The sequence below is a fragment of the Theropithecus gelada genome, chromosome 2 (assembly GCF_003255815.1).
Source record: "Theropithecus gelada isolate Dixy chromosome 2, Tgel_1.0, whole genome shotgun sequence".
NCBI classification, from domain to species: Eukaryota; Metazoa; Chordata; class Mammalia; order Primates; family Cercopithecidae; genus Theropithecus; species Theropithecus gelada.
The window spans coordinates 19,804,358-19,829,913 of record NC_037669.1 but is presented as its reverse complement, the minus strand read 5'-3'; the positions used below and the strand labels follow the sequence as shown (position 1 = coordinate 19,829,913).

Here is a 25,556-nt window from a genome sequence, read left to right as displayed (position 1 = left end):
TTTTTTTTTTTTTTTTTTTTTTTTTTTTTTTGAGACGGAGTCTCGCTGTGCTCCCAGGCTGGAGTGCAGTGGCGTGATCTCGGCTCACTGCAAGCTCCGCCTCCCGGGTTCACGCCATTCTCCCGCCTCAGCCTCCCAAGTAGCTGAGACTACAGGCGCCCACCACCACGCCCGGCTAGTTTTTTGTATTTTTAGTAGAGACGGGGTTTCACCATGTTAGCCAGGATAGTCTCGATCTCCTGACCTCGTGATCCACCCGCCTCGGCCTCCCAAAGTGCTGGGATTACAGGCTTGAGCCACCGCGCCCGGCCGAGAAGATACATTTTCTTTTCTTTTTTTCAAAGTCTCGCTCTGTCGCCCAAGCTGGAGTGCAGTGGTGCGATCTCAGCTGGAGTGCAGTGGTGCGATCTCAGCTCACTGCAACCTCCACTTGCCAGGTTCGAGCGATTCTCCCTGCCTCAGCCTCCCAAGTAGCTGGGAATACAGGCACCCACCACCACGCCTGGCTAATTTTTGTATTTGTAGTAGAGGCAGGGTTTCGCCATGTTGGCCAGGCTGGTCTCGAACTCCTGACTTCAGGTGATCTGCCTGCCTTGGCCTCCTATAGTGCTGGGATTACAGATGTGAGCCACCATGCTCAGCCCTGAGAAAACAAATTTTCTGTTCCTACTTTCTCATCTGTAAAATATCGGCATTGGAGGAGATAATCTAGAAGGCCCCTTCCAGCTCTAATGGTCTGTGGATTTATGATTTAATGATTAAATGGCACAAATAACCCATTTCTTTGTTTTCTTTGTAGTAAAATTTTAGTATTCATGAAAGAAATTATAAGACCAAATCTCTCTCCATAAATTTTTAAATGGCATCTCTAAAATAGCTCTAGATTTCACTTTTTAGGATCACCGAGACTCTATCCAGCTCAAAGACGTGTGTATGTATTTCCACCTGACATTTTACACATTTTAGGAGCCAATAATAAGGCCATTTTTAAGTAGATGCCATTAGAAATGATTGATAGCCAGTTAATGTTTTAAGGTGAAAGAGGTACACTTTAATGATGCTCTGCTTTTCTGATTGCTACGATAACAACTTTCAGTTTTACCAGCCCACATTACAACTTTGATCTTTACACTCATGTTCATAGCTGAAGGTGAAATGCTTTCTCAAGAAAATCTAGAAAATTCAATCCAATTTTTAACCTTTCTTGTCTAGAGAAGTTGAATAGCCTACAGGTTGCTTTATCTTGAATCAAAGAAAGGGAAATAACACCTGCAAGGAAGAACCTATTACGTTTATTATTATTTTTTAAAAATTTTGTGATTGAGAGCAAAATTTGCATTTTACTTCCCCTGGACATTTTGTCTTTATCACCTGTCGATTTTGGAGTCAATTACAGTATTTTTTCTGTTTACCAATTATAAAAGCAATATATGTTTATTTTGAAAAATTTGCAAAAGAGTATACATAGGGGCACAAAACTGTCTAAAATTCTGCCACCCAGAGTTAGCTATTAATATTTTATTTTTATTTAATTCTAGATAAACATGAACATTAGGAAACTGGGGCCAGGTGTAGTGGCTCACACCTGTAATCCCAGCACTTTGGGAGGCTGAGGTGGGCGGATCCCTGGAGTTCAGGAGTTCGAGACTAGCCTGGCCAACATGGCGAAATCCTGTCTCTACTAAAAATACAAAAATTAGCCTGGTGTGGTGGTGTGAACCTGTAGTCCAAGCTACTCAGGAGACTGAGGCAGGAGAATTACTTGAACCCAGGAGGTGGAGGTTGCAGTGAGCCGAGATCATGCCACTGCACTCCAGCCTTGGCAACAGAGCAAGACTGTGTCTCAAAAAAAATAAATAAAGAGAGAGAAAATAAAGGAAAAAGAAAAAAAGAAAAAGAAATTGGCAACAAGTTATACATTATATTTTGAAATATTCTTTAAAAAATTAATAGTTAACTCATATGCATAATGAGTTAAATCTCTATCTTCAAAGATAACTTATTATTATTGTATAAAGGTTATACAACTCTTTAGTTTTCATTATTTTGTGATTTTTTAAGAGTCATTTTGACTTAGGTTCGTTTTGTTTGCTTTCATCTCTCCTTGTTCTAGAAAACATTTAAGGTAATTTCAGCACCTCTTCTTCCAAGTGAGTATAATGGAGGAAAGCAAACCTCTGAAATTCAAACTACATAGTTTTTTAGTTTTTTATTTTTTAATTTTTTTTTTTTTTTACATAAGACCTTTGCTTTATGAACAATAGGTAAATTTTAACAAACTGAGGAATAGCACTATAAAGATTTCTATTGGAACATAAAGAAGCCCTTTAGAACGTGAGTAGTGACTCCCCTTTTATTTCATCATAAGTATGCATTTTTCGAAAGCATGTTCATAAACCTACCAATCAGTGTTCTCTTTGAGGGCAGAGCTCTGGTCTTATTGCTCAATATTCCCTCAGTGTCTAGAACTGTTCCTGGTCCATTGTATTTGCTAGGTAGATGCTCGTGGAGTTTAAATGAATCAAATCAAATCAATTCCAAATATTCTTATACTGTCATGATAGGTGGAGTTATGATTTTAAATTGCTTTGAAATAAGAAGCAGTAGTGGTTAAGACCTTTGGTTCTGCTCCCTCTTGCTGATTTTCAAAGCCCTGTAAAGATGAAGTGAGAGAACCTTGGTGTAAGTCTTAGCATGGTACTTGAGCCCACATAATAACTGCCAAATGGATGCTAGATTTTAGTGATCTGTGCTATTTTTTACTATACATATTTTTTCTTCTAAATAAGAACTTATTTTTCCTGAGGACTTTCAGTTAGATTGTTCCATAACAGGTATAAGCTATTTATTTAGGGATTGTATGTAAAATATCTTAAAGACTTTGTAGGTAGAATAAAACATACTGTACAACAAAGTTACATGTAATTATTATTTTACATAGTATATATCAGCCTAACAGTTTAATGTCTCATTCATTCATAATGTTTAATGGGAACGTATTTGAAAATAAAGAGTGCTATAGAGCCATAAATGTAATTTATAGTTCTTGCCATAGCACTTTTACTTCTAAGTCTCTCAAGGATTCAACAGGTATAAAATGGACCCTTTTGATGAATGAGCAATTTGGGGTAGCAACTAATGAAACCAGACTTTTTTCCTGCATGTGGAAGCTGTGCGAGAATGCCCAGATCATTGCTGCTAATCTACCTTGCATCTGCTTGACAGCATCTCAGGGAATTGTGTCAGCCACATCAAGCCAGGCACATAAACAAGTCCAGTACTGTGAAATTAGCATGTGGGCTCTGAACAATGGAATTCTCTGGTCAGTGCTGTCCCACACGGACAATGTGAGTCACATATCAACTTTATGTTTTCTGTTATCCATATTAATAAGTAAAAAGAAACAGGTGGAATTAATGTTATTAAACCATATTTGGTAATATTTATTAATATATTTATTTATATTTATGACTATTATTTAACTCAAAATATTAAAAATATCATTTCAACATGCAATATATAAAGTATTAATGAGACATCTTACATTCTGTTTTTCATTTCCAGTCTTAGAAATTTGGTGTATATTTCACACTCACAGCACATCTCAGTTGGGACTAGCCACATTTCACATGCTCAATATCAGAATGTGGTTAGTGGCTATCATATTGAACAGTGCAGCTATAGTCATTCCTGCTTTGCCACCATTGGAGGTGCCAGAGGGTGGCAATGTGGTGTAGAGGAAAGACAAAGACCAGCCCGGAATCTTAGACTATGACTGTTCCTGACTCAAAAAAATGATTTAGTTTCTTTCACTGGGTCTCAAATTCCTACTCTTTATTATGCGGGTTGTTAATAACTGCCATACTCTTTTCAGGAAGCTGTGGGGAAGATTAAATAAGATATTGTATGTGAAAGTGCTCTGTTAGATCATAAAACACCACACATATGTAAGGCATTATTAGCTCTTTTATTGTAGATTTACTCTCATGACTTGCCCAAGGCCACATTCCAAGTTGGTAGGAGAATGAAGGATAGAATCTGGGGATCCTGACTTCCAGCCATCTGCTTCAGCTAAAGGCTGTTCATACCAAGCTAGTTTTAAAATTTCTTTTTATTTTTAAAAGTTTTTATTTTAAAAAGTTGAGGAAGGAAGACAGTGGCAGTAAGAAGTAAATTCCATATTGAACAGTAAGGGTCTTCTTGGCCACAGTCATAATGTTCTGCAGTAAAATTATACATACAGAATATTTATATACTTATATACTCAGAATTACAGCCATCAAAAACTGGAGTTTATTGCTGTCATATAATATAAAACCCCATGTTCTTCAAAGTTTCAAACAACTTTTAAAATGAACTGTGGTTTCCCCACTCTATTTATTTCCAAAGTATAGTACAACCACAAGAAAGCCCTTCCGTAGTGGGCTTGATTAATAAAACAGATATGGATCAATTCAACAGGTTTTCCATGGATATTTTTGGTTACAGATGTAGCTCATTAATTCCCATGTGTGGGACACCACCTCTCTAGTGTAAATCCAAGAGACACGTTAACATCTGAAGAGAAAATGGGAATAATTCAGTTCAACCCATATTATTTAGTACATACTATGTGTAAGGCACATTAGGTATCTTAATGAGCAAAAAGCTTGTTTTTATGATTATTGTCACTTAGAGGTATATGTTATTTAACTTGAGGAAAATATAGAATCTGTCTACCAAAATATCTATGTTCTATGATTCAGGAATCTATATTTTTGGAGGGTAAAAGGGTCAGAAAGAAAACTCCAGATTATTAAAAAATAATTTAAAAAGTTACATTCTGTGCTTTTAGAGGGCATGCAAAAGATTAGTTATCATGATCTATTTCCATTTTCTTAATTGTATGCCTATAATGGTGTTCATATTTAAACTTTTTCGATCATTATCTACCTTTGTTTCAAATACACTTCTCCACAGAACTTAATAAACTGCATAAAACATTAAGAGTTTTATACTATGTCAAGTTAAACCAAGTCCATTTTCATTGAGAAAAAGGTGTACATTCAAAAAATTCTTTGTATTTTTTCAATCGAAATTTATTTTAAAAATACTTTCAGCTGGTTATTTTCACTTAAAAACTTATAATTTGTAAGCTTCAGGCCTGCCTGAATTGATGACCATGTTGAATAAATGTAATTTTTATTTTTACTTGCTGAATCATTGCTGTTGACCACTGAATGAAATAGTTTATTGAATAGCCTTTACATTTTATTGCTTTTGCACCCTAGTTTAAAAACAAAGAGCTTAATTTCTTAAAAGTTCAATAAAATGTATTTTTGATATTTCCACCCGAACTTTACAAGCGATTTCTCTCCTCTGCCCTTTAATAAACACCTTCTGTATTTTTATGATTTAGTTTAACATTATTATTATACTTTTTTTACTGGGAGAGCTCATCAATGCCCTTGGCAGTAAGATTTTGTTACAAGAAAGCCAGAAGCCGAGCCTGTCATTGGTTGCAACAATTATAAAGTACCTCTGGGTTGAGTTCAGAGCTTTACTCTGACATTATGACTGTTACCCACATCATGCCTCTTTCCCCACTTTTTCTAATATCCACAGGTCCTACAATCTGCTGCTTCGATGAGCATGTATTTTTTATTCACTGGGTTTGCATTATAAAGATTTCATTTGGAGAACACCTGGCTTTGATGGAATCCAGCCAAAATAATTAGTGGTACCTATATTAAAAATGTAATGCCTTAGTAAAATCATTAATGTATTTGCATTTCTCCAGAAACTCTAAATGGATTCATTCTAGACAGGATGCAGTCAATGAGGGATTAACGATAAGGCTAAATGCTGTACTTTTCCTTTTGTTCAGGTATCCACCCCGCCCCAACAAGAACACGAAAAATCTGGGGAATCTTAGCAATTCATTCTTTTAATTATGAAATAAAATTAAATAGACTATAAAAACCATTGTACTATTATATATTAGGAAATATTGAGTCGTGTGTCCAAAAGTCACACTTAAGACCAGGCAATAGTAATAAGCATAGGATGGCTGTGGATACTATGAGATAATGTCTACTTGTCAGAAATGGATGATATGTTGTGTTTTTTTTTTTTTTTTCCGTCAAAGTTTGAAAGTTAATGAGGTACTTTATGTTTTTATTGCTTCTACTGAGAGATCAATTAAGGAATAAAAGGGATTCTGGCATGCTGTTATTATTATTTTTCACTGTGAGTATATTCAATACCACATACAAAGAAAGCCATTTCTGTCATATCATGCTCTGTTTCATTCATCCTAGATTGTTTTTAGGAAAATTTAGTACATATCACTTCACTCATCTGAAAAGAATCATTTCTTCATTACAGCTTATAACTTAAAACTATAAAATATCAGCCAGAAAAAAAAATTGGCCCAATTAAGAGAAATATGATAATGGTAGAAAAACACATATAGACATGACAGAGATGATAAGATTATTTTAATTTTCCCATTTGCACTGGAATTATTTATGTTACAAATCTCCAGATCTTTTATTACTTAAAATCCTCTGCTGAATCATGAAAAGAAGCTTAAGTTAGCAATTTTCCTCTGCAAAATCTAACTCCTAGCATCTGGTGAACATTTGGATACCTAGTCAAGATCTATGGAAATGATTATTTTAAGACTGTATTCAACATGCCTAGACTTAAAAATCAGCTACGATCACACTCTGCACATGTATTTTACTATAGGGGATTTGAAAACCTAATATTAGTAGCGATGGTCTCAAGGCTTTTGCAACGATGGAAATGGGGATGGGAGACAGGACATGCAGGCAGGCTAGACACTGAGCATCTGCCAGGGGCCCTTGTGCTCCTGGACAGCGATCTGCATCTTTACCTGTGGACCACCCAGACCACTGCCCTGCCCTCTGTTGCTCCTCACACTTACATTTATACTTGACAGGACTGTTGAATCAAAGACCAATGTCCTTGCTGGTGCCTTCCTCTAACACCCCTGGGACTGGTTTCTGTCTCTTCAGCAGATGCTGCTCAGCTTCCACAGCAACTTCTAAAATAGAAAAAAGAGGATACTTTTACTCAGGGCAATTAGAAGTGGATTATCAAAGTGTATTATTTTGGATCATACGAGAAATTGCATAATAGGAATGTATAAATACATAAAATGCTATTAGTTTATTTTTCTGCATATGCTATATGTAGTTTTTATCCAAATAAACAACAAATTGTATATCTTTATTGCTTTTCATGGTTGTATTATGTGATAAGTTCTCACCAGTTTAATTTCCATTACTACAGATTGGAGATAATGAGAAAGAATTTGGGCATTTGCCATAGAGAATGCAAATTTATGAAGAAATATTAATGATACCTCAGGGAAAAAAGTTAATTTTATTTAAGAAAAATGAACTTTTTAAACAATACATTTCCTATCAATTTACATATGGCAGTATTTGAGTTATAAATTATTCTTGATTATTTATCAAATCAGGTGTGATGGGGCTTTAATATGGTGACACTTTTATGTTTTCATTTGAATTTTTGGCACAATTTAACTAGTTGAATAAACTTTGTAAGTTATCTATAACCTAGACTCTTTAGAAATCATATGGGACTTGTCTCCAATTAAAATGAATTTCAGAAATTTAACTCTGTTTTGGGTAATAGATACTCTCTATTTTGTTTTCGTGTGTTTCACAGGAACTTGTTTAAGAAATATCTACATTTGCTGTTCAACAAATATTTTAACAGGAACAACTTCAGTCATTCAGATAAATACATCAGTTTGAAAGCCAGCATTTGTTATAAGCGCAGAATTGGATATCAAATTTAGTAGGTTTGAAATGTGATTTAAGTGGTATATTCTAGAGTAGTACTGTCCAATAAAACTTCCTGTAATTATGAAAATTTTTCATCTTTACACTATTCAGTACGGTAGCTACCAGTCATGTGTGGCTACTGAGCACTTGAAATATGGCTAGTGTGATGGAGGAACTTAATTTAGTTTCACTTAATTTTAATTAATTTGAGTTAATTAAGCTACCTGTGGAGAGTGACTCTAGTATTAGAGAGTATAGTTCTAGAATTTCTGTGTATTTAGCACTCAACACAAAATGAAGAAGTACTTGAATGTCTTCTATCTGCAAAATGACTCTAAAAAAGCAGTAGTGTTCCTAAAGCACAAGGCCCAGCCTCTGACATGTGGCTTTCCCTACAGAGGCTACACAATGTGTGTTCAGGCCCGAAGGATGGGTACAGCAGCATCCTGCACTTTGGCTCAACTTGTGGATATTTAGACATAAACTTTGGTTTAGCCATAGGTGATTCGAGAACCTTTGCCTCTGGAAAGCCATGGGATTTCAAATTATCTTTAGCAATAAAGTTTGGTGATAGTAAATGGACTCAAGAGCTTGACTTTCCAGTTCACTCTCATGTAGTATGACTTCTTGCAGAAGACTGGCAGGAAATACAGACATATATGAAAGGAGATATACCACACACGTAGTTGCCTCCATGAAAAAAACTCTCCAGATTCAGACTGGATATCAGGAAGAGGCTTATAAGTAATTTTTGTGCCTCTTTTATATCATTCTTCAATACATATTTATTGAGTACGTACTATGTGCAAAGTATAATGCTTAGTGTTGGAGATACAATGTTGAAGAAATAAATTAGATACCGCCCTTCCCTCATGCTGCTGAACTGCATTAGACAATAAAATTTTTTTCATTTTTTCTTCTTCTTCTAAAAATTCATCGGAGCCGCGGTGGCTCAGGCCGGTTGCTCTGGCACTCGGGGAGGCGAGGCTACATGTTCGAGGCCAACCTGGTCAACATTGATTGAAAAAAAAATAAAAAATAAAAAATAAAAATTCATTTTTTTCTTTCTGGTTATGGTGAAAATAAAACAAGAAGAAGATACATAGCATAATACAAACACTGAAGATCACTGTTATGTACATGTCATGTATCTTATTCAGTTTACCTCTCTCTGAACAACTTTCCCAGACCCGCACCTTGGTAGCTGATGAAACTACTTTTTGAAATGCAATAGTGGAAGCAGAGAAAAAACACTGAAGACACCTCAATTGCCATTTTTCGACCCTCAGACTAAGGGCCATTTAACACTGAGTGTTTACCACATATTATTTAAAGAGGCTCTTTTCTCTCTATGATGCAGAAGAATGTCCTTTAAAATAATTGCTAATTAAAAGACATTTTTGTTGCTGTTAATGTGATGACACTTTTTTACTTTGTGATTCATAACACTGTGAGAAAGAGTGCTACAACTACTGTTTATGAAATTAATCAAATTATTCAATATTCAAGCACCATTGTAGGAGCTAAAGGGAACCATTAGCTACACAGGCAATCTGTAGCTCATTGTATTTCAGTTAATTTTTGAAGAATGAGCCACAAATTTGGCACAGTACTAAGCAAGAATTATTTAGTTAGATTTGTTTTTTCTTCTCCACACAGCAGCTGCATAATTAAATATATGGTCTGACCTGCATTTATAAAGTGAATTTTCAAATACGTCACTGATGGAAATCTAAGGATGAAAGGAATTAAGAATTAAATTAAATTAATGCAACTACAATACTTAGTATTTAAAGTATTTTAAGACCAAAAAGTAATTGTTCTAAATATATTAATTGGTAATATCCTCGAGGTTGTAGATAGATGCTTAAAAATAATTTTTAAAAATGAATTATGAAGCAATGAAAGAAACCAAAAGATAGATAAACATACATAAATACTTAAAAACCAGTTGCAGGTGAAATTTTCGTGAACAAAATTAAAAGGTGAAGGGGAGTTTGCTTTATTCCTTAAAAATGTTATACCTTATGGAGGTTTTAAAACATAGCCAGATTCTTTGATTCTCCTCTGTGTTCTCTCCCATTGAATCTGGGAGAGCTTATGAACTGACCAATTGAGCACAGTGGAGCAGGCATTATGTAACTTCTGCAGCAGAATCACAAAAGGCCATGAGGCTGACCTTGATTGCTGGAACATTGTCTTTTGGAGCCCTGAGTCTCCAAGTGAGAAGTCTGACTACCTAGAGACCACCACGCAAGAGAAGCCACATGTAGGCACTCCTGTTGACAATGCCAGCAAATCTTAGTCTTCCTTTTATCACTGCCAGGGTACTAAATATGTGAGCAAAACCATGTTGGGCCCTTCAGTCAACCAGTTGCCAGATGAGTAAGTCATAAGAGCAGAAAAGCTTCTAGACCTACCTCAATTCCTGACTTCTAAAATTGTGATATAAAATGTTTATTGTTTTATGCTGCTAAACTCTGATTTTTATTATGCAGCAAAGATAGCAGGAGCATACCCTCTTATATTTATGATATTTTTACAACAGAAAGTTGGAAAACTGAATGTGGAATACACTCTGGGAAAAGTTGTTTGCAAGAATTAAAAGGCAGTCTTAGTATCTTTCCAATAGAAAGAGCTCCTACAAATCACCAAGAAAAAAATACTCACACCATATAGGAAAATAGGCAATTAAATTTACAAAAGAAGATAATAAAAAGCTAATAAATATGTTAGAAAGCCTTCAATCTCATTAGTAATGAAAGGAAATGCAAATTAATCTATGAAATTAACCTTTCAGTTATCAAATCAGCCAAGATGAAAATATATTTAATGTTGGTTGGGCTAAGTGAGCGTATAAATGGCACAGACTTACTGGAAAATAAATTGACATTATATACCCAAAGTTTTAAAAATATTTATATTCTTTGATGCTTCTAGGAATTCAGATAAAGAAGTAATCAGAAATAAGGTAAAATAATACAGAAAATGTTTATACAGTTCTATTTATAGGAATAAAAGTATAGAAACAAGCTAAAATCAATACAGTTAAGTAAATTATGTATTTTATATTATAGAATATTGTTTTATTATTTAGAATGGAATTTTCAATATTTTTCCTTTGTTAATTCTGATCTGGGCACACCATAGCAGAACAGAAAAATCTTAGTATGGACACATAGACTGAGCTTTGAATCCTAGATTTGCCATTTACTTTTCCTGGTGATATGGTTTGGCCTCACCCAAATCTCATCTTGAATTGTAGTTCCCATAATCCCCACATGTTATGGGAGGGACCCAGTGGGAAGTAAGTGAATCATGGGGGCGGTTACCCTCATGCTGTTTTCATGACAGTGAGTGAGTTCTCACAGGATCTAATGGTTTTGTAAGAGACTTCTCCCTGCTTCACTTATATTTTTCCTTGCTGCCACCATGTGAAGAAAGACATGTTTGCTTCCCCTTCTGCCATGATTGTAAGTTTTCTGAGGCCTCCCCACCCATGCTGAACTGTGAGTCAATTAAACCTCTTTCCTTTATAAATTACCCAGCCTCGGGTATGTCTTATTAGCACTGTGAGAACAGACTAATACAGTAAGTTGGTACTGGTACTGGGGTGCTGCTATGAAGATACCCTAAAATGTGGAAGTGACTTTGGAATTGGGAAACAGGCAGAGGTGGGAACAGTTTGGAGGGCTCAGAAGACAGGAAAATGTGGGAAAGCTTGGAACTTCCTAGAGACTTGCTGAGCAGCTTTGACCAAAATGCTGATAGTGATATGGATAATGAAGTCCAGGCTGAGGTGGTCTCAGATGGAGATCAGGAACTTTTTGGAAACTGTAATAAAGGTCACTCTTGCTATGTTTCAGCAAAGAGACTGGCACATTTTACCCCTGCCCTAGAGATCTGTGGAAATTTGAACTTGAGAGAGATGATTTAGGGTTTCTGGTGGAAGAAATTTCTAAGTGGCAAAGTGTTCAAGAGGAAGCAGATCATAAAAGTTTGGAAAATTTGCAGCTTGATGATGCAATAGAAAAGAAAAACCAAATTTTCTGGGGAGAAATTCAAGCCTGCTGCAGAAATTTGCATAAGTAATGAGGAGCCAGATGTTAATACCAAGACAATGGGGAAAATATCTCCAGAGTATGTCAGAGACCTTCATGGCAGCCTCTCCCATCACAGGCCCAGAGGCCTAGGAAGAAAAAATGGTTTTGTGGGCTGGCTGTGTGCATCCTAGGGACTTGGTGCCCTGTGTTCCAGCCTCTCCAGCTGTGGCTGAAAGGGACCAAGGTACAGCTTGGTCCGTGACTTCAGAGGGTGCAAACCCCAAACTTTGGCAGCTTCCATGTGGTGTTGAGCCTGTAGGTACACAGCAGTCAATAATTGAGGTTAGGGAACTTCTGCCTAGATTTTGGAGGATGAATGGAAATGCCTGGATATCCAGGCAGAAGCCTGCTACAGGGGTGAGGCCCTCATGGAGAACCTCTGCTGGGGCAGTGCAGAAGGAAATTGTGGGCTTGGAGCCCCCATAAATAGTCCCCACTAGGGCACTGCCTGGTGGAGCTGTGAGAAGAGGGCCACTGTCCTCCAGACCCCAGAATGGTAGGTCCACTGACAGCTTGCATTGTGCACCTGGAAAAGCCACAGACAATACCAGCCATGAAAGAAGCTCGGAGAGAAGCTGTACCCTGCAAAGCCACAGAAGTAGAGTTGCCCAAGGCCTTGGGAGCTGACATTTTCATTGGCATGACTCGGATGTGAGACATTGAGACAAAGGAGATCATTCTGGAGCTTTAAGATTTGGCTACCCTGCTGTATTTTTGACTCGCACAGGGCCTGTAGTCCCTTCGTTTTGGCCAGTTTCTGCCATTTGGAATGGGTGTATTTACCCAATGCCTGTACCTCCATTGTATCTTGAAAGTAACTTGCTTTTGATTTTGCAGGCTCATAGGTGGAAGGGACTTGCCTTGTCTCAGATGACACTTTGGACTTGGACTTTTGAGTTAATGCTGGAATGAGTTAAGGCTTTGGGAGACTGTTGGGAAGGCATGATTGTGTTTTCAAATGTGAGGACATGAGACTTGGGAGGGACCAGGGGCAGAATGATATGGTTTGGCTGTGTCCCCACCCAAATCTCATCTTGAATTGTAGTTCCCGTAATCCCCATGTGTCATGGGAGGGACCCAAGGGGAGGTAATTTAATCATGAGGGTGGTTACCCTCCAGCTGTTCTCAGGATAGTGAGTTCTCATGAGATCTGATGGTTTTATAAGGGGCTTTTCCCCCTTTTGCTTGGCATCTCCTTGCTGCTGCCATGCGAAGAAGGATGTGTTTGCTTCCCGTTTCACCATGATTGTTGAAAGTTTCCTTAGGCCTCCTCAGCCATGCTGAACTGTGAATCAATTAAATCTCTTTCCTTTACTAATTACCAAGTCTTGGGTATATCTTTATTAGCAGCATGAGACGGGACTAATACACCTGGATATTTGGAAACTTGATTTACCACTTTGGCTTGGATTTTTCATATAAGGAAAATGAACTGAGTACCTATTCCATTGAATATGGTGATGATTAAAATAATTTATGTAAGAAATAACAATGCATAATTGTTTTATTTATTTATTTATCTATTTATTTATTAGTTTTTGCCTTAAAACAACAAAAATGTATTCTCTGCAAGTCTGGAGTCTGGAAGTCTGAAATCAAGATATTGGCAGGGCCATGTCCCTGTGAGGGTTCTAGAAAACAATTCTTCGCCCCTTCCAGCTCTGATGTTTGTTAACAGGCCTTGCTGTCTCTCAGCTTGTAGAGGCATCACTCCCATTTTGTTTTGTGGCCTTAACAGTTTTATACTTATATTTGTCTGTTTATAAATAATAAGCATAATAATTGTTCATGAGTATTGTCTCTTCTTGTAACCCAAGGACACCATCTGATCTCCATATCTGAATTCATATCACTTTCCAAATTTACTGAAAGTTCTTTCAGTCTGGCTCCTTTGATACCTCCATTTCTACCATAGTCCAGTTTCTATACCATAGTCAGATCTTGAGAACAAAAACCAAAACCAAGGAGTCAGTTTTCTTGCTTACATCCCTTCAATGGTTCCAACTGCCTTAAACACACCTCTACTCTTGCTCTGCTCTCCACACAGCAGATGAGGTGCAGTTTGAAAAATGTAGATCAGATCATGTCATTCTCCTGCTTCTGTACCCCAGTCCCCATACCCAATAGCTCCCCATGGCACTGAGAATGAATCTAAACTTATTTCCTGGCTGCTATGCCCCACATTATTCCCTCTCTGCCTTCTTTCCAACCTTGACCCCTACCTTCTTATCCTCCACCCCTGGCCACGCGGGTCTTCGACTTATGAAAAACAGAGAGCTGATCCTTACTCCTAGGGCTTTGCCATTCCTCTGTCTATAATGCTTTTCCTCCAGAACACTGCATGGCTGTCTGGACGCGTCACCATTTCATGTCTCCACTTGAATATCACTTCCTCAAAAAGGTTTTTCTTGAACATCCAATCTAAAGTTAAGCACTCATTTTTATATATCTTTAATTCTCTTTAATTCTGTTGTAGCAGTGATAGCTTCCTTACTTAATTATACATTTTGTTTGTTTTCAGTATGTCTCAACACCCATCCTTCTTCTCTCCCCAACTACTCCAAAGCAGGAAACTTGCTTTGTGTGCTGTAACATCTTTTGCAACCAGAACCAGGCCTGGCACATGGTAGGCATTCCATAAATATTTACTGGGCTCCTTACAAATAAATATTATTTGTACTTTTGAAACACAGAACTTAGCACTACAAAAGAAACGTCATGACATTATTTTTTAAAAAGAACAGAAATTGTAAACTATATGGGCATTTTAAAAGGCTTTGATGGTTCTGATTAGAGTTAAGTACATAGCTTCAATTTTGAAAAAAGAAAAGCCCACAAACAAAATCACAAAAGCATAAAATTATTTCATGAGTTTAATGAGAGCTGTCTTCTCAAATCAATGCTTTAAAAATTGTATCACCACTCAACAGGCTCCTTGCTTTGAAATGAGTAATGTTCACTTCTCACCAATATTTTTATTGCTGCTGAATATGTGATTTATTTACTGGGTTAGGAACAAGTCTTAATAAAAAGGCTTCCCTTTCAGCACCAAAAGTGTTGGAAAAAGTATTTCATTTTTGGAGGCTGGTTTAATACAGGCCTCCAGAATGAGATATCTTAACGACTCCATTGAGTGCATGGGAGTTCAAGCTGTTTCTCTGTCATTCACTCTGGGGTGCAGGAAACGTGGTGACTGGGCCTCAGAGGCCAGGTATGATAACAAGACTCAAAATCTGAATTGCTATTTACAGATATGCCATAACATTTCAAAAAGTATATAGTATTCTCTCAGATGATCAGGCAGTTTTGATATGCATTTCAACATAGCCTATCTTCACCAGTTTTGAGTTTCCTTCACAAAATTCGTATGGTTGTTGTCAAACATTCTTATGGTTCCCGAAGGAAGAGGAAACACATATTTGTTAAACGTGTCCTTTGAACCAGTCTCCTTCCTAATTACATTATCTGCACAGTCTCATTTAATCCTTACAACTGTGCAGTAAACGAATAAAGGCAACGGAAAGAAAGATTCTATTCTTTCATGCGATGTTGAAGGAGAAGATTGGTGAATGAGGAATCAGGAAAAGAAACGAACTGTCTATTCTTATCCCATTGACATCATCCCAGAATTTGGTTTCAAGTTTTTTAAGGGATACTGTATTTTATTTTACTAATTCATGGCAGTTGTCTGGAGCATGACAAATGTTCATTGATCAACAATGCTATTAAATTGGGCACAAGGTTTCCATAGCAACTGCACATTTGTGTTGTATAAAAGTGCCAGGATTTAGAAAAAGACAATTGGGTGAGGCATCTTGAGGTTCCTTTAAGCTATTCTTACCTTCTCATAGAGTAGTACATCTGATTTGGCTTCGTGCTTCTTATAATGCTTGGAGAGCTAGAGGAGGGGGTGGGGAGGGCTCGTTTCCCTTTCTGTATCCATCTGAAGGAACTCTTTAAGCCTTTGGCTGATTTTTACAAAAACTCAAGGTTGCATAGTCTCATAAAACTCTAGGATTGTGACATCCATTTCTACAGAAATAGGATCAATTCTGAACTAACAACTAATCATGATAAATTAGAAGAGAGGAAAACATTCCCTAAGGTTGTACTAAGGTACCGTTGAGAGTCTGGATTGGTAGATCACTGGCTTTCTTTTGAGTACATTGTGGATAGAGAGACGTTAATTTTCCTTTTTTTTTTTTTTTTAATAAAAGCCATGCAATGGTCTCATGACCATATTTAATGGTTACAAAGTTCAAAGAAGCCAAACCTAAATAATCTGGTAAAGGAAAACACTGAAAAGATCTAAATAACTAAAGTGTATATGAAATCTTTGGATTCTATTAGTTTGAAATAAAGAAGGTAGGTGTGAGAAATTAACACTTCAATACGTAAGTAAATCTGAGAAATAGCAACATTAGCTTAGAGAGCTGGAGAACAGAAGCTTCCATAGTTGGAAGCTAAAATTAGGCCCTCATGCTATAATTTAAGTGGCAATGTTTTATAGAAGATACCTATAAGATTTTTATTCTAGCACATCCTTCTGATACTTTTGCAATAGATGGAAAATATATCAAATGTTTCCCAGAATTCCTCATTCTTGTTGAGGAAATATGGAAGGTGAAATTCTAGCTTTTTTTTGAATGAAACAACTGAATGAACCTTCAGTCAGGATAAAATATTGAGAATATAATGGTGATGCAGGACATGGGCAGAGGTCTTCTAAATAACAGAGGTCAGGAAAAGACTGAGGCTTTTCCTAATTGTAAATATTAAAGAAGAACATGGCAGGAAGTCTTCTTTTACTTATCCAGATATTTGAGAGTATAGAGCAAATCGTAAATTGAACCAAAAAGAGTGAAGTAGGTGGATTCCTTTGCTTGGGCTAATAATATTACGACATCCTTGTATTCAATTATCTTGACATTTACATGATGATCAATTTATATATTTAAACATAAAATTAATTGAATAATTTATTAAGTAAATACTATAGCTTAGCTAAGACGCCAGTGAAGCCATTTGTATTGGGCAAGTTTAAAAAAGAAATCTATTGGATGACTACAATTTGACTTAGTTTTTCCTGAGGTTAAAAGTTGATTTATTCCTGCTTAAGATTAATTGTTGATACGGATTCAGTAAGAGCTAAATCATTAAAATGATGCTCTATAAAATCATTTTATGTACCTTTAAAATAAATATGAAAAAGTTCAAGTGTATTTTAGTAGCCACTTGCCCTGCAGAACAACCATAATCTAGACCACGGTAGGAGGAAGCAGGAATGAGAAAAATATGTGCTGTGTGTGTATTTGGGATATGATCCAGGTTCTGAAATGCTCTAGAATCTTGGTAGAATGAGCTCTGTGCCAAAAGACGTTATGATGTGCTGCTTCTTACAGGAAATGTAACATCTTTGTAGTAAGAAAAGTTTTCAAACAGACATTTAAAAGAAGCTAAGAGAAGAACTTTCTTATGGCAGTGGTTGAGCTCAGCAATGTCCTGCTGTCCAGAGAGAGTCTGGTGAGAATCCAGCTCTTGGATGATTCCTCTTCTTCCCGTAACAATCAAAATACCTTTAATCCAAGGTAAAATTTGATTTCCGGAGAGAGCACTCCCCCCAGAATTGCTCTAAATTAAGCCTCGTTCAGTAATAGTAACAGCTGTTGTTTATTGAGGATGTCTTACATGCCAGGCTCTGTGTTAAGTATAATTTGACTATATTATACGTCATTTAATCCTCACCACAATCCAAAATAAAGCAATCTTATTATATTTAAGATCATGTAATAAAATCTTAAATTGACTATTACACACACATCACACCTCCAAATATATTATATGAAACCAGAGTCTATGTTTTGTTCCCTTTTCTTTCCCCAATACACAGTGAGTGACTCATAATTGGTGCCTAGAAAATATCTGTTGAATTAAATGAAATGTCATTTCCTGTGCTTTCTGTGAGAAGCAGATTTTCATCAATCATTTTGTTCTCTGAAAACCTAACTTTGAAGACCCTAGAGATGAAAAAGCATTGGAATTTTTTAACCTAAGAAATGTGGATTGACTTATCTCTGTCTTCTTGGGTTAGTGAGGAAGACTGATGTAAAGGAAGGTTGGAAAGCGTTGTGTGGGAATTGGTGGGAAAGAAGAAATATTAATCTTTGTAAAAATGACTTCTGTTCCCTCTAGACTATAAACACAAAGAAATAGGAAAAACAAGATACTGTGAACTTGATAGTCTTCCAGGGTGTGTCTGAGATTTAACAGCCTGGTATGGCAATGGTCACTGGCAGACAATGCTCTGAGCTGAGAACTCCAGCAAGACTGGATTTATACACAAGAGAAGGAAGGGTCATGGTGGAAGGAAAGCATGCAAATAAATGCAGTTTTGATTTCTGTGCATTTTAGGGTAGGCTTAGATTTTCTAGCTGCTGATTGGGTCCTTGTCCGCACTGCTCACTGCCCTGATGACTCCTGACAGACAATGATCACCTTGGTATGTGACATATAGGAGGACCAACCAATGACACAGATCCTGCAAACTAAGTCCTGTCTCTCCAACTTTAGCTAATCCATGGGATTATTTTTTGAGCATCCAGTCATGTCAGAAACCCTTATTGTCAAGGACAGTCACATGGTGTCCACCTGCCTGTACACACAGGGTTCGTGCAAAGCAAGTTAAACACACTCCATCCTTCACCTTCAGGAGCTTGCAGTAAAAACCAGACAATAGTTGTGGCAAACACAATGGGGTAAACAGACACACAGCTGTATGAGCAGAGAAGTACAGCAAATTAATGAATTTTGGTATGAACCGTTAGTGCATGTGCTGTTTTTTGGGTTGGAAATGAGAAGAAATTCTGCAAGATGAAGAGAATTTGTGTGGACTCTGTGAAGGTAAGGAAGAAGAGGGCTGATGGTGGTGGGATAATCATCCTGCTCCTTTCGATTAGGAGAGAAAGTTTTCCTTTGGAGTCAAGGGAGAGGGTATTTCCTTCAGAGGAATCTACTCAGAGGGTACATGTATTGCTGCTTAGGTTTAGGTTTTTCTAAGGATTTGGTTGTAACCAACAGAGAGAAGGAAAATAAAAATTGTATTAAGCATGGCATAGCCTGCCAGAGAAATTTCATAAGCCTTCTTTCCACTGGAAACTAGACTAAAAAGAAAATAAAACAAGAATGTATTATAATTGAACATTTCACTTATAACCAACTACCATATGCCAATTGACTTTCCAAGGAAATTATTACTTTGGTGAGTTTTGTTTTTGTTTTTGTTTTAAGGGGCAATATCGCTTGCCACGGTCTAGCATTTATGGTCTTTGACATCCTGAGCATTGTCAGGAACTAATCTGGACTTGCAGAGAATTCAGCTGAAAGCAAATTCCAGGCAGGTCTCTACTTCAACCACCCTTAGCTGATAGGTATCTCCCTTCTTTTAACTACATTCAGACAGAGAATTTGAAAACCTCTCCAGGAATCTTTTCCAGGGTTTATAAAATCTTCACTGCCAATAAGATCTTTCCATCTAACTTAAATTCCTTTGGTTCTAATTTAAATTCATTTCCTCTTTTTTCCTTGTTAGAGAGCAGAATACTACTCACCAATAGGCATTTCTTAAAATACATCTGCTAAACACACATCTTAGGCTTCCTTACTGAACATATATGACTTCATTTCAGAAGTCATCTATTTATTTCACACACACACACACACACACACACACACACACACACACAGAGCTTTGGTCTCTGTTTTTTTCTCAAGATGAGATAACCTGCTACAGATCCCTTAAAATTGTGAGTTTCCATAACTAATTTCATGAGGTTTATTCTCCAGATATTGACATGTAAATCTGTTCTATTTCTCTAGTTCCAATCAGACTTTTTAATTAAATCATAATAGTCTATAAGAATGTTGGAATTTATAGTTTATGCTTCCTTGGAATGGGTGAAGTGAATGATAGTCTCAAGATAGTGATGGTCACTTCCTAGCTCTTAACATTTTGGGCAAGAACATTACCTCTAGATATCATGATGAGAGGAATGCCTTGTTTTGCAACTATAAAATGAAGACATGGACAAAAAATGTTAAGGTTTTATTTACCTTTAATACTCAACAATTCTATGAATATGTTCTAAGTATTCCTTTGGCCAAAAAGAGCAGCTGTTTTCTTTTAACTATCATTAATTTTACCCACAATGGTCAATGTGTGTCACATTATCACTAATTTTTCAAACGAGAACTTCTAAATTAAATTTTTAATTGTTTTACTGAGGCATAACTTACATATTTTAATATAAGTCTTGTCAGGTACCTACTCCTGCTTATATGACCGATTAATGTCAAAGGGTGTAAGTTTACAGCTTGATGGGTTTCTGCACATGCTAAATCATTTTGCAGTTTATTATTGCCTAAATGGCTTTGCAAGGCCATTGATATCATATATAAGAGTTTTTATTAAAGAGCTTTTATGCCACTGGAAAGGAGTCTGTAATTCTCTATCTCTTTTATTCACATGACTGTGTTTCCTGTCTTTCATGTGCTGGAATCTTTTAAAGCACATGGTAACAAAATGAGCCTTTTGAGAATATGGTGACACATGGAATTCCCTTTAGAAGGTAATTCCTTTATTTCAAAAACTTAAGTACTAGGGAATAAAAAAAATTACATGATGAAAAGAATCCTCAAAAGTAGGGCATTGAAAAAAGTCCATAGCAACTATGTGTTGATCTTTTTCTCCTGTGATTATCTATTATCAATTTTCACTTCATTTCCTTTTAAACTTTTGCTGAACTTTGAATTAAGCAGAAAAGGGCACATCAGAGTTAGCCACATCGAAAACCCACTGCCGCCATCTTCTCAGGGGTTTTATAATAAAGGTGGATAGTCTCTTCCGTCCTTTTGTCTTTTCACATATCAGCCTGACTTTCCCCTGCCCTTTCACTTGCACACATACCTTTCTTTAAAGTCATTTTCTGCTTGACTTGAAAATGTACTTCATCAAACCTAATGGCTAATTAAACAAAGGAAGTCTGAATTTAATTATACTCCAGATATCAAAATAGGATGAATAATTGTTATAAAATTTAAGCCATTCTTCTTCTATTACAACCTTATCAGCATTTTATTTTCTGCCTCAAACAACAAATCTGCCTGGGTTTCCAGCCATTTCCTTTGGCCTCCTGTGGGCATCCCCAGGGCCCCTGTCTCCTCTCTCTCTCAGCCTTGACCATCCAGACTGTGCAGTTGCTTCCTTTCCTTCCTTCCTTCCCTCCTTCCTTCCCTCCTTCCTTCGTTCCTTCCCTCCTTCCTTCCTTCCTTTCTCTTTTTTCCTTCCTTCCTTCCTTCCTTCCTTCCTTCCTTCCTTCCTTCCTTCCTTCCTTCCTTCCTTCCTTCCTTCCTTCNTTTTCCTTCCTTCCTTCCTTCCTTCCTTCCTTCCTTCCTTCCTTCCTTCCTTCCTTCTTTCCTTCCTTCCTTCTCTCTCTCTCTCTTTCTTTCTTTCTTCTTTTTTTTTTTTTTTTGTCTAAATTGTGGCTTCTGTGCCACTGAGTGCAAAGCAGGTGTTCTACTCTCTGGCTGCCTGATGGGTCTGCTGAGCCATCCGCTGACATTTTAAATGTCTTTTCATGTTTTTGACCCATATTACATTACACAGCTCACATTAATTGTTCCCTGAGTAACATTTGCACTTTTTGACCACTGGGAGTGCCTGCCTTGCAGTCCCCCAACTTGGTGCTGGACTTGGCAGTGAGCAAAGGGGATGCATGTTTGCTTTTTTGTGCTTCACTATCTGTAGTGGTACTCCTCAAATTCTGAGTGGCTTGGAGAATGCTCTCCATCAGCCCTTTTATCTTTTCATCGCCTTCTTTCCTTTGGTTCACCTGTCTTCTTCTGCCCATTCTCCGTTTCTACTCACCACACTGAAATCAACAAAGCACTGAAGGAAAAGTGAGGGTAAGGGGATCACTATGAAGGTCTTTCCTCCCACTCACTTCAGTTCTCAGAAACTCCTCGCCATCCTTCTAAAATCTTGCTTTAAATTAATTCTTCCCCACTTTTGATTCCAAAACCAAAGATTTTCTTTTCTTAAACTCTAATCCAGTACTTGGTCCTGGTTTTTGAATACATGACAGTTCTTTCATTTCCTCAATGCACTGACCACTAAGAAGCTCATTTTGCTATGATGAGCCAATTCACACAGAGCTCAGAGCAACACAAAAGATTGTTTTAATTTAGGTTCTCTTAGGTATTTATGTCAGCTTGCATGATATATTTATATGAAAGGCTGCCTTTTGGCAAATGTAATTCCCTTGAAATATCCTTTTGAGGATCTATAACTATTATTTTTAAAATGTTATCGCCTGGAATTCTGAGAAAGAAAAATTCAGATTAGCAGAATTCTAACCATATAGGAAGCTACCCATGGTAATATATTGTTATTTAATATACATTAAATATTGATATCAATAACATATTAAATGAAAGGTCTATAGGAATCTGGAGCTTTTTTTGTTCCATGTCTATCTTACAACCTACCTGCTTCCCTGAAAATTTTCCATCTGTCACTCAATATTAGAAAATAATATAAAATGTTCTGAGGCTGGGTCAGCCAATGCACAAAAAGTTAATTCGCCTTCTTTGCTCTAACCTTAGCAAAGAGAGATCTACTAGTTCAGTCATAATATGGTATTGGGAAGGTAGCCAAGTGAGAAATTCTGAGAAATTCTATGACACAATTAACAGATCTAATTGGATCTATTCTTGATAACAACTGCCTGCCCACAGGGTATGGGTTCATAAGGTTCAGGATAGTTTTGGTCTTAGAGACCACTGCCGCAGAGACGGGTCTGGGTCTCAAAACCATACACGATTATAATTCTAGTCATGTGGACTAAAAAATTTACCAACATGCAAATGAATACCAAAGTTGATCTAGCTCAAGGCAAGTGTTAGAATTCTGAGAGTCCATTGAAATGGAAGAAATGACCAGAGTGATCATTCCGAAGCCCATGTCACTCACTTAAATAATTTAAATTGCCCCACTGATGTTAGAGTCTAAGTCTGGGTCCCCAGTACTGCACTCAGCCCTATTGACCTCTACAGCTTCCTTTCTCCTCTCTTCACCTCTCACTTCATCTATACAGAATTATATTCATTTAAATGAAGTCACCATACTTTCTTACCTTCTGGATTTGCCATACCTTGTTACCTCTGATTTGCCTGGCTCACGCTTACTCATGCTTCACGTTTCAGCCTGGATGTCATTTCCTCCAGAAAATCTTACCTGTTTCCTTGAGTTTGGATTAAGTGTTCCTCATATCTGCTCCCAAAAGCCTTGTACTACCTTAGCAGAGCAATCACTATGGCCAGGAATTGCCTGTTGATTTGCCACACCAGACCTGAAAATTAGGACTCTGTCTTGCTCACTGTTATATTCTGAGTGCTTGCCACATTTTAAGGCTGTTGTGAGGAGTAAATGAAATTTCTTATTCATTCAACAATTGTTGAGAGGGCAGGGAAGGACAGAAGATAGGCTACTTCAGTAAACAATTCATTCCTGAGTGTCTACTATGGGCTAGGAACTCCATTTGGTTGAAATATATTAGTGAACACATACAAACTGTAAAAAAAATTTGTATCTGCTAAAAATATGTATATGTAAGTTACCCAACACAGAGCCTGAAATATGGAGAGTCTTTTTAAGTCTTTAATGATAATAATAATAGTATTGATGAAAAGCTAATATTACCGAGCATCTACTATGTGCTAGATACTTATTTAAATATTTTTTCACATATTTCTCAGTTTAATCCTTACAACAAATCTCTAATCCAGTGCTATTAATATCTCTACTTAGTAGGCAAGGAAAGTCAGACACAGGAATGGTAAGTAACTTGCCCACACAGAGTTATAGAATCAGAATGCAAACCCAGAGTGTTTAACATTTGAACCTGGACTCTTAATGTTTTTATTATTTTTGTTTAATATTTAATATTCTATTATTATCATCTTCATGATTGTTACTATCATGAGGCACTCAATAAATTCATGCTAAATAAGATGAAGCTGGAATATGAAATCTTTTCCTAAGATGTTCCCAATGCCACTTCCCTGTATAATGATGCTGTGGCATTCTGGTACATGTAAGTGTGCAACTGAACTTTTTTTTTTTTAACTAATTTTGGCTCATAACATTCCATATCATTTATCTTTCATCACGTGGGTTCAATAAAGTTTTTCTTACTCCAGAAAAAAGGTTAACTTCTAAGGACAGGACTTAGCGCCAGAAATCAATGCTGCAGAAGTAGAAATCTCATTTAGAAACAACTATCAGTCACTTGGGCAGTTTCAAGTGGATTTCCACTACGTTTCAAAGAAAGGATTGTAGGATGGGATTAGAAGTAGCCTATCTTCTGTCCTTCCCTGCCCTCTCTAATTAGTTCTAATTAGTTCAAAACCTTAATCAAACTTGCCAGTTTTCAGTTTTTGTATTAGCATTGAGGATTCCCAGAACTTAACCAAGAATGGTTGGAGAAACAAGAAAATGTTTGTTCTCCTCTCTGGCCCCACTGCCTAATCAACTGAGTATTACTTGAATACCTACTCTGAGCTCATTCATCACAATGTTCTGCTCCACAACAATTTGGTAAGCCTAAGTCATGGTACTTGTCTGCAAGGGGCCATCATCTAATTGAGAAGATAAGATGTGCACAAGAAATAATAGGGATAACATCATACACAGTGGATTACTGTGTTCTCAGTTGTGTGGACTAGTCTTGGGGACTATAGGTGCTCAGAAGACAGGGACTTTGATTAAGGCCAGAAAAGTGAGGGAAGATATTATGGAGGAGATGGGAAGCTGGGTCTTGCAGTGTGAATGGGAACTGGATAAACAGAGGGAGATTATTGTGCATTTGGGGAAAAATTTGGCAATGGAATGGATGTTTGTGAGATTGCAAAGACCCTGGTCTGTTTAGAAGAGAAAAAACATTTTAGAGACTGATGAACAATATGTGTCCATGTAAGGGGTAACTTTGAATAACAAGAAGAACAATAATAAAATATTTAGCGCTGGATGAGCCCTTAGAGAGTATCTGAATTGAGCAATTCCACAACAACAAATAATGTAGCTCCAACTTTATCTACAGCCCTAGTTTGGGCAAGCCAAGCTCTCTGAAAGATCATCATTAGTTAAAAAAATAAGAGCCATTACTAGAGTAAGAGAGGTTTTAAGTTATATACCTAATTGGGGTTTGGGCTCCTTCTGATGTTAGCTCATTACTAAGTTGCATGACCATGTAAAAGCTACTTAATTTGGTGAGGGCTCAGTTTTCACATCTAGAAATAATAAGTTTCAATCATTTTATTTCTAGTGGCACTCTGAGCAGTTAAGATTTGTGATTTAATGATTTATTTTGCATTTTAGAACCTATGTAATATTTTATCATGTACCTAGAATAGATTTTCAGAGTAAACTCAGCTAACAGCCTAGATTCTCTTAGATTGTTCTAAGTGGTGTATTAGATGTGTCATGCCTCTGAGAGGCCATGGACAGTCCAATCATCAGATCAAAGATTTTTAAGGCTAAAATAAGCCCTACCAAGCATAGGCTGAAATGGAAAATAGT

At 36.8% G+C, this 25,556-nt stretch overlaps 1 protein-coding gene across 5 annotated transcripts in view; it reads right to left on the bottom strand.

The window, feature by feature from the left end:
• Positions 1–25,556, bottom strand: part of COL8A1 (collagen type VIII alpha 1 chain) — a 150,607-nt gene that overhangs the window by 47,286 nt on the left and 77,765 nt on the right. For all 5 annotated transcript variants that reach the window (XM_025374765.1, XM_025374766.1, XM_025374763.1 and 2 more), the window contains one exon: positions 6,932–7,051. The gene's annotated coding sequence lies outside the window, so the exon portion shown is untranslated. The remainder of the gene's footprint in view (positions 1–6,931; positions 7,052–25,556) is intronic.